At 37.4% G+C, this 23,441-nt stretch overlaps 1 protein-coding gene across 6 annotated transcripts in view; it reads right to left on the bottom strand.

The window, feature by feature from the left end:
- Positions 1–23,441, bottom strand: part of SPIDR (scaffold protein involved in DNA repair) — a 571,461-nt gene that overhangs the window by 263,279 nt on the left and 284,741 nt on the right. The window lies entirely within an intron of this gene.

Genomic DNA, 23,441 nt, shown 5'->3' with positions numbered 1-23,441 from the left:
CCTGTGGCCCTGGCAATGGGACTGTGATTGCCCCTGTTCCACAACTTCAGCTGGTCAGGGCCTGAGAATGAGAGATGCAGGAACAGAGACAGTGGGGCTGACTCCAGGAGACCAGGTGGATAAAGAACTGGGAAGTACTGGGCTCCTTGCCAGTACAAATTTCCCAGGAATACTACTTCATGCGCGTGGCTTCCTGTGAACTCCTTTACTTTTCTTCTCAGGGGCAAAAAGACTGACCTACTAATCTTCCCTGAATGCTGCTACCACACCCTACTTGTAATACAGGTTGCCCTCATTCCCTGTAAAAACAGAAAAAAAAAAAATCTTACAGCTTCTCTCCCTCCACTCCCAACCCCGCTTTGTTCTTTTGAGTTTTACTAAGGATTTTTCTATTAGAAAGGATTTAAATAACCATTGTCTATATTTCAGAAGTCCACTAAGACTGGAGGCATACAAGCTGAGGGGAGGGAGAGACTGAGAATGGCTGGGGGTACAGAAGAAAGGCTTCCAGTGTACCCTCCATTTTCCGATAGCTATCATGACTCCTGTCTCTAGATACACTGACTTGTACTAGCACTGGGACGAAGTAAAAGACAGGGGTGAGGATTGGAGGTCAGAGAACAAAACAGCTGGGATCTCTGTAGTAGAGAGTAGGGAAGGGAAGGGAAATGAGAAATTCTAACAAGTAGCAGGAAGGAAATAAGGCAAATAGGTCATTATTGCATTATTATTACTGCTAGATAGGTCATTAGTTCGTAAAGGATGTGGCAATCAACACACTTATGTACCCACTACATGTCAGACACTGCTAGTCAGAGGAATACAAAAATAATAAATGAAACAGTTCTCTCCAAGGGTATAACAAGTACACATACTAGTATATACAGAATGAACATATGCAGAATAAAAACAAAAAAAGTGCAAGGTAGTCCAACTCAAGATAGAGAGATCTTGTATATTTGGGGCTGAGGTGCATCTTAAAGAGAAGAATTCTAAGAGAGAGTACCCCACAGGCACGGAAAGGTCAGTCAGTACAAAAGATCAGTTTTCCAAATCAGGGAAGTATTCCTGTTATACAAGAATATCTTATCCATTAAACAATCTTTTTTAAAAATTTTCCCTCATTTTTTGGACAGTTATTTCATTTCTTAACCATATTATCTTATCCTAGACTGTAGCAAAATGAAACCTATAATCTCTGGTTCATATGATCTCCCCAAATCAAAGAAAGATACCAAGCTAAATATAGGTTAAGCTTCAAAATATGTTAACTTCTCTAAATAAACAACCAACCAACTAACACACGAGGGTGGAGTGGAAACCCAGTACTCACCAATACACATCTCTATTGTCATAAAAGGTTATAATTTATCATAAATATTGATTTAACATGTGACCAAAAAGTCAATTATGTTTCTAATAAAAGTCTGACATTCTCATTCTACAAAACATATAGTGAGATTTTAAGGAAATTTGACCTACCAAACATAAATCTGATAAATTGCTTTTCACCAGATTCTTAATGAACTATCCCCAACTTGCTCATGAAAAAAGATGCATGCATGTATGATGGGGAAATGGGATAGAAGAACATACGTATTTCTATAGATCAAAACGAAATGAAATACAAACATTTACTAAACTCCTCTTATGTGCAAGATGACCTTGCTCTCAAGGAAACTAGTATCAGATTGTAATGCTAATGAGAGTTAAAGATCTTCCCCACCCATTAATTGGCCTTCCCATTAAGGGAAACTAGATTAGGGGAGATTTTTTTGTTGTTGTTGGAAGGCCCACACCTTTTGTTAATTTCTATTAAGGCACTAGGTTCTGGAGGGTTAGGATGCCCTCTGGCTCTGAAAAGTGTATATATACTCTGAGGTGAGGTTTTGTTTTGGGGTTTACCCTTTGGAAGTGTTTGGCCAGAGGAGACTCTGGGCAGCTGCTAAGGAGCCCCTCCACCTCTTTGGAAACTCAGACGTTGGTGCGCGTCTCTCTACGATTTATGTATTGCTTATGGTCACACAGTTGGAAGCCCTGTCTGTTGATCTTTATTTCCTGTTTGTATTTTCTCTGAAGTTCAGGGTGCTGACTTTCCCCCCTGAACTAAGTGAATGATATATGTTCTTGATTAAAGTAGATTGTTGACCCTCAAAAGTTGCCTTTTCTTTTAGAAAAGCAGATCAAAGAACATGTACAGCAGGCCCTCATATGTATATCAGGCTCCTTGTTGTTAAAAGAAAGATCTTCTAGACAATGTGATATAAGAAATTTCAGGAGGAAGAAATCACTTTCAGCTGGAGGAATCAGAGAAAAATGGAAGGATGTGGTTTCCTGAATTTGTCCTCAAAGAAAAGTGTTTCAATTTACTTCAGTTCAACAAATGTGTTAAGTAGCTACCACATGCATTGTCACCTACTATTAGAATGTGAGCTCCTTGAGAAAAGGGACTCTGGCTCTTCTGTTTGTATCCTGAAAGCTTAGCACAGTACTTTGCACATAGTAAATGTTTAATAAATGCCTCTTCATTTGTGCAATCCTTTATTCATTCATAATATTATGCAATGCACGGTGCATGAGAGTTGCTGGAATACTAAGAGAAAAATGAAATATTCCTTGTCTTCAAAAGGGGTAGAGATACAGAGCAAGTAATTTCCAAGCAAGGAGGGCAAGATGAAGGGGAGGATTGTGATAGAAGACTGGAAAAGGAGAGGGAAGGCAGGAACAAGAATTTTTATAGTATCTACCAAGTGTCAGGTGCTGTGCTAAGCACTTTTACAAATATTATCTCACTTGAGATAGGCTGGAGTCAAATTGCAGGGAACTTCAAAACCAGACAAAGGCTTCTGTATTTTATTTTACAGACAACAGGGAGCTATGAAAAGTTTTGGGAGAGGGGTGTGCATTAGGAAGGCAGGGTTGGCTGGTTACCAGAGAGAGTGAGGTGACCTTTCAGAGGCTATTATGGACACTGACCTACAGAGATGATGATGTGGTGGTGTGAATGTTGATAAGGAATAACGTGGAAGCAGAACCAACAGGGATTGGCAACTGCTTGAATGGGGTGTAGGGGAGGGCAAGGGAAAAGCAAAAGATGACTTTAATTTGCTATTTATATTTAGCTAAGAAGTGGAATTTGAATTCAAGTGCAGCATTCTTTTCACTACACCAAGGATTGACTTAAACATAAGTAGCAGCAGATACTTAAATTAGATTTTTGGGAACATTTTCTCAGCATAAGAAGAATATAAAACAGTGTACAGGGTTTCCAAAAATGGTTAAGAAATCTTTTTCCTCCTCAGGAGCTGAAGATAGGGTGGATACCAATCTACCTGGAACAGTTAAATGCCTTGAATGCCTAGAGACAGGTCAGATAGACCAACCTTCTGTGGTACCTTAGTACTGTGGATTTAGGATTATTTTCTTGTGGAAGAAAAATAAAATGAACATGCATTTGCATAGTCTCTGATACTCGTTATTTACATAACTAAAAATGGTATAGTATATAGGAAAGGAATGAAAGGCTATATTTACACCTGAGGCTAGAGAAGTGGTAGAAAGAATGAGGCAAATATTTTTTTTTAAGTTTTATTTTTGCAAAACCTTCCCATGAAAAAAATGTGAATTTTGTGAATTTGATTGCAAAAGCTATCTTTGTGTCTGGAACTCACTCTGGTAAACTATAAGAGAACAGTTAATCTTTTAGAAGGATAACAGATATAGGCCAGGCAAAGAAGGATTGCGTTTTGAAGGCTTATGTTCTTATATATGTATATGTTTTAAAGACACAACATATCTCCAAAGTAAGAAAACACACACACACACACACACACACACACTTTATGGCTACATTTTAGTTCCTTTTAAAGAACTCTTCCTTACTGATTCAAATTTCTAAGATTAAAAGCCATTACTCAATTGATAAATGTTGGAGATATGAAAAGGCAGTTTTCAAAGAAAGAAAGCCAATACTTCAAATCAGTAATAATTAGAAAAATGCAAACTAAAGCAACTGTGACAGTTCTAGCTCACATTCATCTGACTGGTAAAGATAACAAAAGAAGAAGGTGACAAATGTTGGAGAGAATACAGGAAAAGAGATATGTTAGAATAGTGCAGAGCTAGTGGAGTTCTGAATTGGTCTGGCCATTCTGGAAAGTGATTTGGAATCATGCCCCCAAAGCTGATGAACTGTCCATGCCCTCTGACCCATTCATACCACTACTAGGCCTATACCCTAAAGAGATCAAAGAAAGAGGAAAAGGACTCATATGAGCAAGAATACTTACAACAAAGCTTTTTGTAATAGCCCAGAACCAAGGGATGTCTACCTATTGGGAAATGGCTGCACAAATTATGGTATCTGAATTTAATGAAGTATTATTAAGTCACAAGAAATGACAAAATGGAAAGTTTAGGAGGATGCTGGGAAGACATCTATGAACTAATGCAGAAAGAAGTAAGCAGTACTAGAACAATGCAGGAATTTGTTTTGCTGGACTATCCATATTTATTATGAGGGTTTTTCTTTTCTTTCTTTTTTCTTTGTTTTTCAATGGGGGGGGGTGATAGGGAACAATAATAAATACTTGTAAAAATAAACTGAAAAATTTTATAAAGAACCTTTATTTCATGGTAAAAAAAAATTCCTTAATGATAAAGACCATTAAAGGGACCTAAATGACAATGCATAAATAATTTGTTTAAAGAACAAATACTACTTCCTTAGAGAACTAAGGAACTTTCTGGAAACATTTCTCTATGTTCCAGTTTAAGTTCTATTCAAAGTATGCAAGTCATAGAATGGTAAATTAAATTTAAATCCACTCAGAAATGATTCTATAGGGGGAAATTAACCTAAAATAAAACAGAACCTGTACTTGAGTTTGCTTAATCTTTCTAGCACTAAGGAGGAACTGAGAAAAAAAATGGAGTAATCGTCTCTTGCTTCAAGTTGAGCAAGGAAATATTTTTAGCAAATTTATCTTAGAATATAGCAATTTAAAAATTGCATTTTATTTTCTTGAAAATATCCTTTTCTGGAAAAAAGTTATCATTTTCCAAGAGTATGTTTAAAGAAGATGCGTACTCTAAATCCTGAAAGCATCTATTTAAAATACTTTTAAAACAATAGATTTAAGAGGATTTTCAGGATGGAAACACAAAATATGAAAAACTGGCAAATATCAGACTTCCCTACACAGCAACTACTTCCTCTCAGAGAGAACAAGAGAATAAAGTGATCAGGTGACTAAAAGTCATCAATCATCATGCTAAACAAGCTTCTACTTTTTCAGCCTCTGAGATAATGTGGTCACTTAAAATAAAGGTGTTAACCACACTATGTCTCTGTAGCTTCACATACTAACAATTGACAAAGCTTAAAGAAACAAAGAGACGACTTTTAGTTTGGGAAGGATAGATAGTTGGGACACAGAAAAGTTTCATTGTGAGGGAAGGCAGAAAATGGAAGACTGGCTGTCATTATTGGTTGCCTGCCCTCTATATCCCAAGTAGTTGTCCAATATTGTAAATTTTATATCCATTCCTTTTTCTATACTCACGTGAATGAATGTATGACTGAAGTAAAAAAAAAAAAAAGATAAGTGCTTATAAATGTGCCTTTCTTTAGTTAACAGTATTGCGAGTGTGGAAGACAAAGATGTTTTCTTTATTCTTATGAATAAAAAAAAGGTTGATGACGTGAGGTTTAAAGTACAAGCCAATCAATGACTTGAGCCTTTTGTAGAGAGTTAAAATAAGTATTGTAAATACAGCATTTGGGGTACTCTCCAACACAAGTGAGACCCCCACAATATCTACCCCTGGATTCTTTTTTTTCACTCTCTTATTTTTTCCAACTATTATTTTCCTATTTCAAATTAGATTCCAATTTTCCAAAACAAATTTTTTTCCAATGGTAAAAGCAATTTTTAACATTTTTAAAAAAATATTTGAGGTCCAAATTTTCTCCCACCCTCCCTCCTCATTGAGAAGGCAAATAATTTGATATAGGTTATACATGTGCACTCATGTAGAATCCATTTCCATATTAGTCATGTTATGAAAGAAAACAGAGCCCTTCCTTACCCCCCATGAAAACACCAAGAAAAATAAAGAAAGTTAAAAAAAAAGTGCGGTTCAATCTGCATTCAGACTCTATCAGTTCTTTCCTTGGATGTGGATATCATTTTTCATCATGACTCCTCTGTCTTAGATAATTTCTATCCCAGTTTCAAAGTGTGCAGTGGGACTGCATGCACTCTAAACCACAACTCATGTTGTTGTTCAGTCACGTCCAATTCTTTGTGACCTTATTTGGGATTTTCTTGGCAAAGATACCAGAGTAGTTTGCCATTTCCTTCTCCAGCTCCTCATTTTACAGATGATGAAACTGAGGCAAACAGGGTTAAGTGACTTGCCCAGGGTCACACAGCTAGTAAGTGTCTGGGGCTGTATTTGAACTCAGCTCTTCCTGACTCTAGGTCTGGCATTCTATCCACTATGCCAACTAGCTTGCCCTTCATAGCTCATGAGCTCCCACTAATTTGTTCATTTTTTCTCTAGTTAGCCAAAGGAAACAATTAGTCAAAGACATTTAATGAAGTCATATAGTTAAAAAAAAAGTCACAGGAGTGACTTCCCCCATAAGCCAAGGGGAGCACACTCTTCTAAAAATACACTTACCATCAGTGTAAAGAATGGGCATTCCTAGGGATCACATGTAAGTGGAATGTGTAAGGAACATCCAGACATATGTGTGGTGGAGGTACTCAAGAGTCTTCAATGTTATCGTACTTCTCCCTCTCCTTCTCTGCTCCCCCTGCCCCCTGCTTTTTTTCTCTTGAGACTAAGTCTCCCTATCTCACACAGGCTATGAATACAGTGGACTCTCATGTGCTCAATTACACTACTGATCAGGGTGGGAATTTTGACCTTCTCCATTTCTGATCCTATATTGGTGCCATACTTAGTAGAGATACCCCACTGGCTTAGTCTATTGCAGTTTATAAATCCTGAGCTGAAGACATCCACCAGGACCAGTCTCTCCCAAAGCAGGTGCTACAAATAAATGTGTGCTTCCATGCCCAATTACTGCACTACTCTCACTGGCCTACTCCCTACTGGGTATGGCATCTCCTCTGGACACAACGTTCCTTTAGTCCCTACTGGTCTCATGGTGACTTCTGGGCAGTTGGTTTCTAGGTATGTCTGTGTGGTGAAGTATGGAAGTCTCTTCTAAAAATTTCTTGGATGTTCTTACAATAATTTCTGACCCTATCATCTTGGCTAGGTATTCCTCCCTATTTCTTGCCACCAAATTCTGGGCTTCATTTCTTCAGGATTACTGGTTGACCATCCCAGTTTGGTATGCCAGGGAAAAAAAGCTACAACTTCTTACTGATAAGGCGATACTGATGGCTTCCTACATCTAACTAATAAAAGTCAGGTAGAATACTCTAGGTTAAGATTAAAGTCTCTTTTTCCCTATCTGGAGAGAGATCTAGACTTCCCTGACAAAAAGTTAGACAGTCTCAACTCACACAAATGACCATGCCTGAAAATACATGCCTCATTCTATATCCGCAGTCCATCATCTTTCTGCTAATAGAGGGCAGACATCTTTATCATCAATCAATCAAACACTTATCAAATACTTATTATATGCCAAGCACTGAGAATACAAAGAAAAAAAAGCAAAAATAATCCTTGACTCATATTCTAATTGGGGAAATGTATATGTATATATGTACAAGTATGTGTGTATATATGTACATGTATGTAGGTACACATGTACATGTGTGCATGTAGATGTATATTTTGTACATGCAATAAAATATAAATATATAACATAGTCTATAAATAATAAGTAATATAAATGTGTATTGCATACATATATGTAAATATGAGATACACACAAAATATATACAAATTAAGTTTAGTGAGGAAGACATTAGCAGCTGGGTAAAATGGGAAAGACATTTTCAAGAGTGAAGTCTGATGGAAAGAAGGAAGTCTTAAAGGAAGCCAGTTTTTCTAAGGTGGGGACACTGGAAGCATTGGCTATGAGGGACAGCCAGTGTAAAAAGGCATGGAGACAGGAGACTATCATGTGTGCAGATAGTAAGAAGCCCCTATAAGACCTTAGGAAAAAGACTAAAAAAAGATATGAAGGGACCAGGTTGTGAAGAGCTTTAAATGCCACATTTTATCCTGGAGACAACGGGGAGCCCCTAGTGTTTATTAAGCAGGTGGTCACTCAAGAAAATCACTTTTTCAACTATGTGAATGACAGACAGGAGTGGGAACAGACTTTAAGCATGGAGACCAATTTGGAGGAGACCGTAATACACAAGAAGTGATGAGGGCCTGGCTTAGCATAGTGGCTGTGAGTGGGGACAAGGAGACAGGTATGGAATATGTTGTGGAGATAAAAATGATGAGATTTGGTGACTGATTGGATGACTGAATAGGGGAGTGAGGGAGCAGATGAGTGAGAGTGATAAGTCAAAGATAACACTGAAATTGTAACCCTGTGTGACTGGAAGCATGGTGGTACCTTCAACAATAATAGGAAATTTTGGAAGAAACAAGAGTTTAGGGTTTGAGAGAAAAGAAAATGAACTGTTTTGGACAAGCTGATTTTCAAATATCTATGAAACACCAAGTTTAAAATGTGCAAGTCTAAGTTTACAGTGTGGGACAGGAGCTCATGAAAGAGATTAGATGTCATCTATCTCCCTATCTCTATCCCTATCTCTAGCTCTATCTATAAGTCAGCTACAAAGGGATGATATCATCAGCTAGGGAGCTGATGACATCACCAAGTGATAGAGTATAGACAGAAAAAAGAGGGCTCAGGCCTAGATTTTGGAGGATCTACTGTTAATGTGCATGAATACTGAGTAAAGAAGACAGAGAAGGAGCAATCAGATAGATAAGAGGAGGAAGGGGAGAAGGAAGAGAGGAGAGAGAGAAAGTTGGGGGAAGGAGGGGAGGGAAGAGGAAAGAGAGAGAAGTATGGAGGAGGTCAATCCTATCAAATGCCATACAGAGACCAAATATAAGGATTGAGAAAAGGTCATAGCCAGTCTTTTCTAATTGTGGCTAGTCACTGCCTTGGTAAGAGTTCTTGAATTTTTCAAAAGTTGTTTCATTCACATTATTGTAGTCATTATATAAATGTCCTCTTAATTCTGTTTGCTTCATTCCACATGAGTTCATAAAAGTCCTTTCAGGTTTTACTGATTCTGCACCTTTTTACCATTTCTTATTTTTTCTCATGATAATTCTTGCTATATTTTAGTTCTTATTGCCACTCATGATTCAACTCTAATCCTTTAGACATAAATAACTGCCTATCAAAATCATACACATCATTCAAGATTCAGCTCAAATACCATTTCCTCCATGAACATCTTTCCTGATCCCCAGATTGCTGGATATTTCTCCTTTATTTAATTTCAAAGAATCTTATTTACTATGCATTTGCCATGCTCTAATTTTAAAATTTCTTTATGTTTTGCCTTCTCTCTCCTATTCGTTCTAATTTCCTTCAGCATAAAGATGCTTGTCTCAAATCAATGTTATATTTTCTAGCCTATGAAAAAAAAAATTCTTCCAAGAGAATAATTGTGCATTTTATGGTAAGTAACTAATCATATACAGGCAAGGGGAAATTTTTGACTTGATACATTAGAGAATATGATATGCATCTTTGATCAAAAAAATGGCACACTTGAAGACATGTCAGATAATTAAACAACACACTTCCCTTAGTACTGACTGAAATGTGAATGTTCTAAAACAGTTTTTTACAACTTAAGATAAATGTTTCCACCATTCATACAATAAATATCTTGACGTCTTTATGCCACTTAAATGTTTTTATTTTCCTTATGCTTTTTACGGTTAATTGTTTAAAGGAAGACTGAACCACTGACAAACTGGTGAAATAAACAAGAACAGAAATCCCTCAAAGTCTAAAACAAACCACGTCACTAGAAACCACAAAGGATATTAAAATCAACAGATAAAGGTCAGATACAGCACAAGATATGACAATGCACACATGGGTATCTCACAATTCTCTTGCAAGGTTAATTAGTAATTCTGTCCCTGCCTAATGTTTAATAAATGCTCATACTTGTTATTTATCTTCTAGTAAGAGAACTAAGATTTTTAAAATAATAATTAGTTATACCATTATTCACAAAACTCTGTTAATCATGCTAAATTTGCATTACCTATTGGGAATACACTTGTCCTTAGAAGGAAATAATTTGTAAACCACCAGAATCTATTTAAAATTCAATAAATAGCATGCTTCGTTATTTTTGGACCAGTCCCCTGGATTTTATCCCACTAGGAAACTCCTAGTGAGGAACTTCCTCTACCAATGAAGATCAGCACCCTGCCTTCAATTTATAGTCTTAGAGAATTGTCGAGGGTTAGTGATTTGTCCAGGGTTACACAGCCACTAAATGTCAGAGGCCAGCTCTTTATCCACTAAAAGATTTTACCTTTCAATTTTACATTTATAGAGTATAAATTTTTTGCAAAGATTTTTTAAGGGAAAGGGCTTTTGTTATTATTTTTTTAAAAAATAAGAATTTCTTTAATCTCCTGCAATTTTGCTTTCAATCTCCCAAATTAATTGAAACTGCTTCCACTGATCACTGTCTCTCAGTCTCCTTTGCTAGCTCATTATCCATATCATGCTTCTTCACTGTAAAAAGTTCTCTCTCCAAGGCTCTGTCTTGTGGTATCTTCTCTTGGTGACCTCATCAGCTCCTATAAGTTAATTATCATTTTTATACATCTAGATAGATAGATAGATTGATTCATAGATCTGTCCACAGTCTCTCTCTCTCTTGAGTTCTGGTTCTGCATCACCAGTTGATTACTGGGCATATCTGGATGCACCACGGGCATCTCAAACTCAATAGGGGTAAAATGGAACTTATTACCTTTCCCCTCAAATTTACCTAAATCTGTTGAGTTGGGAAGTCAAGTTAAGTCAAGTCAAGTCAATGAGCACTTATCAAGGACTCACTATGTACTAGGAAATGTGCTAACCCCTGAGAATACAAATACAAATGTAAGAAAAGATAGCCCCTGCCCTCAAGGAGCGTACCCTCTCATAGGGAAAGATCATACATAAAAAGAAGCTAAAATTTTGAGAGGAATGGGGAAGATGAGAAGGTATTCAGCAGAGGTGCATTTCAGAGAAAGTTCAGAGGAGTCAGGATTGCAGCCTTCAAGAAATGCAGATATGGCTAGTCTGTGCCCCTTCCTTAAAATGGAGGTTCTGAGAGGAATTAGCCCAATCAGAGGGAGAGATCACCAGGAGGGAGGGAAGTTCAAGTGTGTGTAGTCTGGGAGTTAAGTGACCCTTCAGGATAAAGAGGTTTCTGGGATATTGGAGAGAAAGTCTGGGAGCTTCACGAGTACAACTTGGAAAAGAAAAGGCAATGTCATCCTTTTAGTTGAGAGTTCTTCACCTACGATCTATGGACCCCAAAAGTATCCAGGGATAAACTTCAGGGATCCTTGAGTGGATGGGAAAAAAACCACTACACTTTGTTTCAACATAACCATTTTCCTGTGTAATCCTGTTTGTCTTACTTTATACATTTAAAAATATTATTTGGCAAAAATGTTTTCATCAGATTGACAAAGGGGTCCATGACACACACAAAAATAAAGAAATTCTAATTACAGAGGGTTATAACCTCACTGTTGGTTGTCTACTTTCCATATCTAATTAGCTGTCAAATCTTGTTGATTCTATCTCCACAGCATCCATTGCATCTATTCCCTTCTCTCTACTGAGGTGAATAAATGAATGAACAAAAAATGTCTATATTACTGCTTATTAAATAGAAGCTTACCATGTGCAAAGCACTGGACACAGCCAAGGGGATGCAAATACAAAACTGAAAACAGTTCTCAAAATCAAGGAAATTACATTTTTTTTAATAGAGGGAAATAAACACATACATAGGAGCAGTGGCCAGGAAAGGATATTTTGGCTTAGAAGTTATAGAGATGGTGAGTGAAAGCTAACGAAGAGAAGAAGGAAACACAAGTAGCCACCATTTTAATTCTGGACTTCATCACCTTTTGCCTGGACTACTGTAATCATCTTCTGATTGGCCTTCTTGCCTCTGGTCTCTCTCCCTTCTGAAATTATCCCTTCACAGAAATACCTATGCACATATCCAATTACATACCATTCCCCTTCTCAATAAACTCCTGTGGTTGGCTGCCTGTTAGTTCCAGGGTCCAATACAAATTCCTCTCTTTGCCTTTTAAATTCCTTTACAACCTGGCTGCATCCTATCTTTTTGGACTTATTATACATTCCTCCCCTTTATTCAGTCTATACTCTAGTCAGACTGGCCTTCTTGGCATTCTTCACACACAACATTCCATCTCTAAGCTCTGTGACTTTGCACACTGTTTCCATCATGCCTACAACACACTCTCTCTTCATCTCTACTTCTTAGAATGTGTAGTTTCCTTCAAAGGTCAGTTCAAAGGAAACCTCCTACATTATGTCTTTCTTGACACCCCCACCTCCCCCCAATGACTAGGACCTCTTCTCTAAAATTACCAAGAATTTATTTCACACCTACTTCTACACGGGTTTGAGGGACAGCATGGAATAGCGGATAGAGATTTAGCCTCGGAGCTAGGACACTTGAAGTGAGTCACAACTTCTGTGTGTACTCTAGCAACTGTTTGAAAAGGTGCTGACCTACATTGGTAGAGGGAATTTCTTCACCTGGGACTTCCCCCTCTTTACATTTCTGTATGTTATCTATGATGGACCTTTCTCTTGAGGGGAGGGACTACCTTTCTGTGTATCTCTAGCCTATAGCACAGTGCCAGGCACGTAGGAGGCATACTTAAATATCAATAAATGCTTACTGATGGACTGATTCATAGATTATCAATTACTGATACTCATGGCATTGTACAACAAGCTTCCAGTATGTTAGGCCACCTTCATGTAGCAGATTTACATGAGAAAATGGACAGAAGTTGCCCAGTACTTTGTACTATCGATGAGAACACCTACATTAATGAAGTTATCCATCAAAGTATCTATATAGCACTCTAAAGTTTACAGAGTGGTTTACCTTATGTCAGTTGGTAATATATAGAAAGTAAAAAAGAACAAGTATTGTCATCCCCATTTTATAGATGAGAAAAAAGAGGAAAGAGGAAAAAAAAAAGAAAAAAGAAAAGTTAAAAGTTGCCCAAAGTCACATGGCTAATATTAACAAGTAGTGGAGCCAAGATGTGAATTCAGGTTTTCCAATAATTCCATTGCTCTTCCCATTATACTACACTGATTTTCAAGTTAATGGGAAATGGTTATCACTAGAGCCCTATCTTCATGGGACAACTGCCCCTTCTCAAATTCAGAATTCCTATGGAGAAATTTACTTAATGATTTATATACTTGCAGGAAGCTTATCTTCACTTATGTAGATTTCAGAGGAAGAAGCTGGTTAAGTTACTGATTCCATTGGTATTTTCTGTACTTTGTCCTGTCAGAATCCTTGATTTTGCTGACTTAGGAGCTCCCTATGTCTAAGGGAGCTGCCGCTCTATCTCATTCCTCTCCTCAATCCTGACACTGTTTAGGGAGCTTTGCCTTCACTTTGTCTTTGCAAGGGAAGATACTTTCCTGGAATCTGAACACAGAACTACTCATGTAGAGTTTCCCAAAGAAATCATGTCACAGTATAAATGCTGATTGGGTAAAGATTAAAGAGTACTAAAAGTATACTGCAGAAAAAGAGAGGCTCTGAGGTGGGAAAAAATTATTCACAAGTAAAAAAAGAAAGAAAAGAAAATGAAAGAAACTATGTCTTAACAGAGGAAATCACTGTTTACTAATGGAATAGGAATTTACAAATCAGCTAAGCTCAGTCAAACGAAAGACCAATTTAAACCAAAGGTAAGAATAAAAACCAAATTCTAATTAAGGATAATGACAGGAAGATGGCATTCCATGTAATTTTGACAGCTTCAACATGGCATATTTGAACAAACTAATAACACTGAAAAATGAGAAAGGGAGAGAAGTTAACCACAGTGATGCTGGTTAAACCTCTCTGAAATGGTAAAACTCAAAGGAAATTTCACTACAATGAGGGGATCAAAAAAGTGTACAAACTGTGTCAGTCAGCAAACATTTAGTCTGCATGCTATATAAAGAAACACTGTGGTAAAAGCTAATATCATTTTCAATATAAGCACATTTCCAAAATGTTATGGTACAGAATGGTGGCAGATTATAGAGGATATCACACAAAAGATGAAAAAAAAAACAGTGGAAGGAAGAACAAACCTACAGAAAGTTTAGTTTAGTGTAGCAGTAAGCACCCCAACATGCACAGGGGGGCTTGCTACCACAGGTTCTTAGATCTACATTCATAAAAGGAAAGGCAACTTTTGAGGGGTTAACAATCACTTTAATCAAGCACATGTGTCATTCCTTTAACCAAGTATATATATCATTCAGTTAGTTCAGGGAGTCAGCACCCTGAATTTCAAAGAAAATACAGAGAAATCAAAAGATCAATAGACATGGCTTCTTCTGCCTGACTTCAATAGACAATTGGACCGCCAACTGTCTGACCATCATTACCAGAGAGGGAAACACGACATCTGGTTTCTCAAAGCCGGAGAACTCCTTAGGGCTTCCCAGAGTTCTCACCTAGTCAAACAAACCTTCTTACCAAAAACTAAGCCTCTAAGTAAAACCTCAACTCAGAGTATTTATTTCTCTTTTGGAGCCAGAGGGCATTGCAACCCTTGAGAACCAGTGCCTCATTAACAAAAGGCTTGGTCCTTTCCACAAATCTCCCCTAATCAAAGTCCCCTTGATGGGCAGGCCCATTAATGGGTGGGGAATATCTTTGATCACATTAAAATAATTAACAATACAAATTAACAATACAAATACATATACTATTTTTAGTTAGAGAAACTCTGGTTTCTCTACTCCATGTAAAGACTCTTGACTGATAAAGGTAAGATTCAATCAGAGGTACTTGATTATACTAAAACAAAAACAGTAAAAGATCCTATTTTGATTGCCATTACATTTAGCAAGACCCAACTAAGCCAGACCATTCCAAAAGATAGACAACAAACAGAACAAATTTGACTGATTTCCATATATAACAATATAACAATATATTGTTATCCTGGGTGACAAGTGGAACCATCACCTCAGACCCCATGCTTCTACGTGAGGAAGTAGAAGGCCAGTAAGTTGGGGAAAGCAACTGGACTTGACCAAATGAACACAGAAGAAATCAGTACCAGATGCAAAAGAATTTTATAATACAGCCCAGGTTTTATTTTATGATTTCACAGTGGGCATGACAACAAAAGAATGAAGAAGAAATGGTAGCAATTATGAAATTACCCTCCAAAAGGTGACTAAGGAAACATCATCATCCATTGACTTATATGCCCACTTTTTCATCCATATAAAGATTTATAAGAAAGGTATATGCAAGTATCAAGAGTATGCTTGATGAAAACTTTTAAAAAAATCTTTCTCCATCTCTGGCTGACCATGCAACTTTTCTGCCATCTTCACACCCTGCTTTCAAGTCATTCCTACCTCAGCTCCAGCTCTGCAAATAGTAATCATATCAATGCTACCATTCCTGAAAAGGATGCATCAATCACGTTATAGCTGCAATCACCATTCCTTCTGACTTCCCTATCCAAAATACTCCTGTCTTTGGATGTTACACTCTATATGTGTTGCATTCCCCTACTGAAAGTTAAGTTTCTTTAAGAATCTTTATCATTGGACTATTTTACTTGTTTATATTTGTATACCTAGAATTTAGTATAATACTTGGCTATATCACTTAATAATGTTTTCATTCATTCATTTATAAAATCCTCTATTTGGCATTTAAAGTTTTTAGCAATCTGACCCTGTCCTACATTTCTAGTTTTCTTCCATTTTACTCCCTTTCACATACTCTATGATATTTTATTTGCTTACTCGCTATTCTTCATACATGATACTCTCTCCCAGTCACATGCCTTTGCTCTGGCCATTGTTTCTCATGCCTGGAATGCTCACTCTCCTTAGCTCTGACTACTACTTTCTTGGGTTTCCTTCAAGATTCATTTGTAGAAGGCTTTTCCCAATCCCTGAGCCTCTTATTCACCTCTGTAAATGCTTTCCAAGGTTACCTTGCACACTCTGTCTATATCTCATATACATTGTTATTTATAAGTTGACTCACTTATTAAAATGTGAGCCCCTTGAGGGCAGAGACCATGATTTTTCCTTTCTTTGAATCTCTAGTGCTTAGCTAGTACCTGGCCTATAGCAAGTAACAGAATATTAATAATGATAATAAATCAATATTTATATAGTGTGTACTATGTGCTAGATACTCTGATAAGCACTTTACAATTATTATCTCCTTTGATCCTCACAACAAACCTGGGAAGTGGGTGCTATTATCTTCATTTTACAGATGAGGAAACTGAGGCAAAGATAGGTTTAGTGACTTGCCCACGGTCACACAGCTAGCCTGAGGCCAATTTGAACCTAGGGCTTCCTGACTCCAGGTCCAGAACTCTATCCACTGTACCACCTTGCTGCCCAATTATGCTTGATAAATAAACACTTAATAAATGATTGTTGCCCGACATCCCTAGGAATGCCATTAGGAACATCAGCATCCTGAAATAATCAAAAGCTACAGGTAACTCAAGAGTCAATGAAGAAATGCACAGTGGACACAAATAGGTTGCAAAATATTCTGCTATTGACTGTCCATAAAAAAAATGTCTACAACTTCAAATACAGGGTGCCCCAAAAGTCTTAGTGCAGTTTTAAGCTTTCACAGCTTAACCAAGACTTTTGGGCACCCTGTATAAAACTTATCTAATCCATGAGGACATGCTGTATAAAAGTGGTGCTGGGCCTGGGGTCAGGAAGACCTGAGTTCAAATTTGACCTCACATACTTATGAGCTGTGTAACCCTGGGCAAGTCACTTCACCTGTTTGCCTCAGTTTCTTCATCTGTAAAATGAGGAGCTGGAAAAGGAAATCACAAACCACTCTAGTATCTTTGCCAAGAAAAACCTAAATGGAGTTGTAAAGAATTGAACAAAACTGAAAACGATCAAACAAAAAAGAAAAAGGATAAATGTTAAGTTTTACCTTATTGCACAGAATGCTGAACACAGACATATAAGTTCTAGGAGAGATCATAGAGCTCTCTTTCACCCTTCAGTTAACATGTGATACTCAAGGAATGTTGATGTAATACACCTCTGTCCCAGAAAAAAAAGAGTTGCTCAGATTGTGGTAGAACAATCTCTTCTCCAATGACTAATTAACTTATACTCTAAGACTTGTGGTTTGACAGGGCATTCTTCCCCTCCCAGATGAGAAACACAAAACATACTCCACACCTGGTAGAGTGAAGCCAGTAAGCAGATGGGGTGGGGAGAGATACCTGGGGTATAAATAGACAGTATCCTCTTCAAACCTGACTCAGGAAAATACCAAACTTTTGAGGCTACTACATCCTGACAGCAAGACAAATGGAAGGCCTCAACCAAGGACACTGTGTGTGTACTACACATTGTAGAATGGAAGAAAGAGAGGAAAATAAAGCTGTAATTGATGACTTTAATGTTTGTGAGGTACCCAGAGGTTTTCTTAAAAGTCCCCTTTTGTCCTAGTCCCTTTCCACCTTTCTCGGAGAGTTAGAATCCAGTTCTTGACCAACACTTAATAAGTCACGTGAGTGATACAGCAGGGCTCATTCCATATTGCTAGAGAAATTTGGCATCTGTATGAAGACATGTAAAAAGCCGCCAAAGTGCATGTTTTATGTCTGGGATTAAATTGCCTTGATTAGTGATTAAGTCCAGACTTGCTTAGGTCACTAATATGGATAGCCCCAGACCAAATACCAGCTTTCACATCCCATCCACATATCCACCCAGGTCATCTTGGCATGTATTTTACAGATGCAGATCAAAACAAAAATCTAGGATAAATGGGATCTTACGTATACTGACACTTTAAGGATGTGTATTGCCGTACCATACACCGTCTTAAGGTGTCAGCGTCAAGGCGTCGGGTATGTACAATTTCCTCTTGAGATGGAAACAAGCCATAGATTGTAAGGGATACTTGTCTTCTCCACGTCTATCAGTACTCCCCTACTTTGATTACAATTCATCTTAACCAAAGTACAGTTTAGACAGGAAAGAGCTCAGGTTTTATCTAACCACAGCAGTTACCAGTAATGAATAATTAGCCACTATTTATCATCAGAAGATGAGCAGTCTTGCTAAGAAGTCTACACTGTACTCCAATCATGAAACCATACCTGCTGACAGAAATAACACTACTCTGCCTCTTCTGTAAATTATGCCCAGTACCTTAACTAGACTGTAAGTTCCTTGAGAGAAGAGACTGTCTTATACTTATTTACTTTTATACTGCCACAATATCTAGTACAGTACTTGGCACACTTAGTAAATACTCATTGAGCTGAACCCCTTGGCTCTACCTCTTTGAGAAACATCTTATTCCTAAAAGGAAATTCTTATTCCTGTGTGGGATGACATATAGATGGCAGAGAAATAATACAGCTGGATACAATTCTCTTGTGCAGCTTTATATCCATCTTATTTTTCCCCCTCAAGACACCTCACAGAAAAGATAGCCCATTTACTTCCAATGGACACTCAATGCTAATCCAGAAGGCTAGGCCAATCAAACCACTTCTCAAAATGGGGAAATGGGAGAAGGCCACAGAGAGAGAGAGGGAGGGAGAGGGAGGGAGAGGCTATCATCAAAGGAAGGATAATGGTTTGCAAATGATTTTTCCTCTTTGCTCCTGTTTTCTTCTCACTGTTTTGTTGGGCTAACATAGGGATCTTTGGCACAATTACCCTGTTTCCAACCTCTGCAAAAGAAGTACATATTGATTCTGCATCAACATTCAATAAATATTTGTAAAACATCTACTATGTGCCAGGAATTACATTCTATTCCAATACTACATTTTTGAATCAAGGTTCTTGTCTTTAGTTCGATGTCCATGAGCCTAACAGTGATCAAATAGAAGCAGAAATCTTGTTTTGTGTTGTAGGGGAGGGCGAATGTTCCCTAAATATCTTCCTAACATAAAAATAATAAACCTTATAAAAACTGTGTGTAAGAGTTTTGTTGTTGTTGTTTTTTTGTTACGTCTCTCTTTCTGTTCTCTTACTTAAACAGGGCATACTGCTGACTACAGGTCAACTCCAGACACTCTTATGAGAGGTGAGATAGAGGAGGGGGTGCTAGCCACTGAGACAGGTGACAGAGGCTCACAAATGACAAAGACTACATGAATGTTGTAAAGGCCCTACATGCTCCTGAAACAAAGCCGACTGTGCTCTCTTCTGCATGGATATCATAGGTTGTTGCTCTAATGGAACTATGACAAACTGAATAACTCAAATTAAGGGCAGCTCAGGTGAAAACAGCTCCTAATACCTACTGTGTATGATTCATCAACATATGTGTCATTTATGAGGACTACTAAGAATATGTTGTCTTTGTATTGATTTTTAATAGTCTTTATCTTATACAATTGTCTATGCCTATTTACTCGGTATGTGGATTGTTTGTCCACAGTTGTTTGTATGTGTCCCCCCCCTCAACCCCGATTAGATTGTGAGCTCCTGGAGGGAAGGGACTGTCTTTTGCCTTTCTTTGTATCTCCTGGGATTAGCACAGGGCCTGGCATACATGCCAGGTGCTTAATATTTGTTTATTGATTGACTACCCCATCTAAAATTTGACATTCAAAGGATGTCAGGTCAAAATCTGAGACTGAGGACAGAAAGATCAACTTGCTTGATTTGGGTTTTTTGTTGGTTTGAGATAATAAAAAAATGCTTTTGATACAAAAACTGTATTTATACCAGCTATACAAATCAGCCCAAACCCACAGGACTTGGACCAAAACAAAATCATTCAAGAACAATAATCATCCTATGGAGAAAATGAAAATTTTAACAAAAATCAAAACTATCAGGAAAGTACAGATGCCAAATAGCTTTAAGCAACTGATGACTGCTGCACCCTTACTGTCTATTTCTATAACACTGGTAAGTGTGAAATGGGTGGTGGATGGAAAGTTTTGTGGACCAGTACAATTTTTGCCTAGGTGAAAATATGTGAACTTCAAGCTTGAATTATACAACTGATTCACATGACTCATATACTTCCCCTCTCCCTTAGCAATCATAATGTAAATAATAAGCAAAACCATGTCCAAATGATAAAAGATTTCTAGGGAAAGATTTTGTAGATAGTCTAGACTTCTACATGCTCCACAAAATTGCAAGACAAAAGCTGATCACATTATTTTTTTTAAAAAAAAGATCCTATCCAAAAATCAAAATCAGTTGCACTGTCTGATATAGAGCAAAGTAAAAATGAACAGGATGTTGGTAACACGAAAGTAAGGCAGCAACCTAGATATTTATCTGAGAAAATACCTCATTACAGGTTTTGAGTTAAGTTACAAGCACAATGATGCTGTTTTCTTTCTCTGCTCAGTTCCTACTACACCATTTCACATGGGTTATGTTATTCCCTAACAGGAATTTCCATTTGAAAAAATGATTTTAATAGTCCATGAGATTCCCAGCAGTACTGTTCCATGGTAGAACACATCCCAACCAATGTTATACTTTAAAACAGGCTGAGGAAATTACTCTCTTATTTAATAGACAAAAATATTCCAAAATTGCAGCTCAAAAATTCCTCAGACAACTGCTTTGAACTAGTAGCAATTAACAGTCTTTATGAAATACAGACATGTAATTTTAAGAAGGATATAAAGAGGTTTAGTGAATTAAGTTATAGTCATGACCTTGTGTACACTTCTATTCTGAGATAGGATAGATAACTTGCTACATAGGGCAAAGTACTTGACTAAATGCAAGAACTGGGTTTAGTAAATGGGAGTAAACAACATAGTGTGTTGGGAGTCAGGGAGCTCCAGTTTTTCATTCTCTTTTTTCAAAAATATCTCTGACAACTAAATTTAAGAACTTAAGATGTTGAAAGAAATAGAGGAATAGCTTGTAGAGAGCAAAAATATATAACAGGTTTTGAACGGAGAAGAGAGAGGAGAAATGTGAGTGTGAGTTTAAAATGTAGGATTATTTAACCCACATAGCATAAAACTAACTGAAAAGCTGGTTTTATTTGTTCCAGGGCTACTGACATGTTGAAAGATGATATTTGTATTCAGTATTTTCCAAACTTTGAGCAGGCTTTCTAAGTAAAACAACCTATGAACTTTGAACAAAGGCACCTGATGTCATTTCTGATAACACTGGCTGATGTAAAGGCCAGCCAAAGCCAGCAACCTTGGCTTTTGCCTTGGACTGAAGGTCTTCCTGAGAAAGATACCTAAGAACTGGTTTGAACTACATGTGCCTGGGTTAGTCAAACTGGGTCAAAACTGCTTCTGAATAAATTAACTCTTTTTTGAAAACTCTCTGATCAAAAAGGTACAGCTCTCCAAAATGTTTCCTCCAAATCCCTTCCTGTCTATATTAAACTCCTCCTAATTACATTCACAGTGAGCTCGGCTGTCAGAATAAAAAAATCTGGACTACAGCAGACTGGAGGCCTGCTCTGATTTCTACCTCCCCTCATCTCCTGCAGTAAAAACAAAACACAGACACAGATTGCCTAGTGTGAGAAAGTTGTTTTTGAAATAGTGAGGGGCCAAAGAGCATATAGACCCCAACAAGAGGCTTCACCACTTTAAGAACACATAAAGATCAAGTGAAAAGAAGGGAGAATATTGCAAGACTGTGAACATAGGTGTTCCAGTTTCATCTCTGGTTTGACAAGGGGCTAGGAGGAAACCAGAGGAATTGCAAAAGAAAAAAGACTAATAATTCCAAATCTGCAGGCATAGCTGAGCAGAAAGAACTATCATGTTGTACACATGATTTAATACTTTCTACAAGTTTCAAGAGGGTTCTGGATGCAACCTCGCTAGCAAAATTAATCAAGTTTGTATAGGATTGTAAAATTTAAAATGTCAAATTCTTCAAAAATAACAAAAAATCTCCTTATGTTTTAAATTTTTATATTAAAAAATGAATCAAAAGATCAAGTATACCATCTAGGGTCATATATTACTGTGGCCCCAAAAAATCCCTATTATGTGGCGCCCATTCTTCTGGTGATGCACTTATGTAAACTAGCCTAGACTAGCCTGGTCCTCAAAGAGCAGACACTACAGTCTAGAAATAGGTCCCATACTCAAAACGCTTTAAGTTTAGTTGGACTTGCCAGTATGTGATCTGGGGGTATATCCTTGTAAGAGACATTGGAATAGGTTTTTAATTTTATAAAAGCTCAATTAAATCATTCTCCCTAAATTCTTAGATTTCCGGAGGAAAATCATTAAGGCAAAGTCCCAAGTCTTCATTCAAATACCATTAATAGTATACACTTAGAAATTCAATGTATCCCATGACATGGAAGTTGTCAAGACTTCTTAGAAAGGGGTGGGGGGAGAGAAATAAAATTGTTAGCAATCTGAAACAGACTTGGATCCAAGGGACTGAGCTAACCTACCTCAATTTTAGGGCAACATGAGTATCTAGTCAATATCCAGGGGTGTACTGGAGCCAGTTCGTACTGGCTCCTAAGAGACAATTGTTAAATTTTCAGTGTGAGTCTTTACCTAGGATATTGGCAAATGCTACAAAATCAGGGCTTGGTTTGTTTTATTTTTTGATGGTCTATGCTGAAGAAAGTGATGGAGAAAACACTAATAATGCAGATTAAACATGAAAGTGTATTGTACATTTCTAGACAGCCAGTTGTTAAACATTTTCTGGCATATCCCCTGGCTATATCTAAATTTTTTCCATAAAAATTGAGGTTCTAAAACCATCCACAGTAACTTATTCTAACATTAAACATTCTTGACACTTTGAGGTTGTTAATTTGGATCTCTGGTGCTGAAGACTGTGGTTTTGTTCTCAACAGAGATACAGAACAGCTGGTAGCAATCTCCTGTAAAATGTTTCTCCATAGTTCTCCAGTAACTGGGAGAACTTCTCACACTCATACACACACTCTCTTCTCTCTCTCTCTCTCTCTTTTTTTCTCTCTCTTTCTCTCTCTCTCTCTCTCCTTCTTAATATGAAAGTAGCCAAACTGGGAAACATAACTGTAATCAGCAATGCTAGACAGGGCATTTATATGCCAGGCTTTATGCTAAGTTGTGGGGATGCAAATATAAGCAGGATTTATTCCAATCCAATCCAATCCAATAAACATATTAAGTGCCTGCTATGTGCTAGGCACAGTGCAAAGCACTGGGTA

The sequence above is a fragment of the Notamacropus eugenii genome, chromosome 4 (genome assembly GCF_028372415.1).
Source record: "Notamacropus eugenii isolate mMacEug1 chromosome 4, mMacEug1.pri_v2, whole genome shotgun sequence".
Lineage (NCBI taxonomy): Eukaryota > Metazoa > Chordata > Mammalia > Diprotodontia > Macropodidae > Notamacropus > Notamacropus eugenii.
The sequence above is the reverse complement of the archived record's forward strand: the minus strand, read 5'-3'. Positions and strand labels throughout refer to the sequence as shown.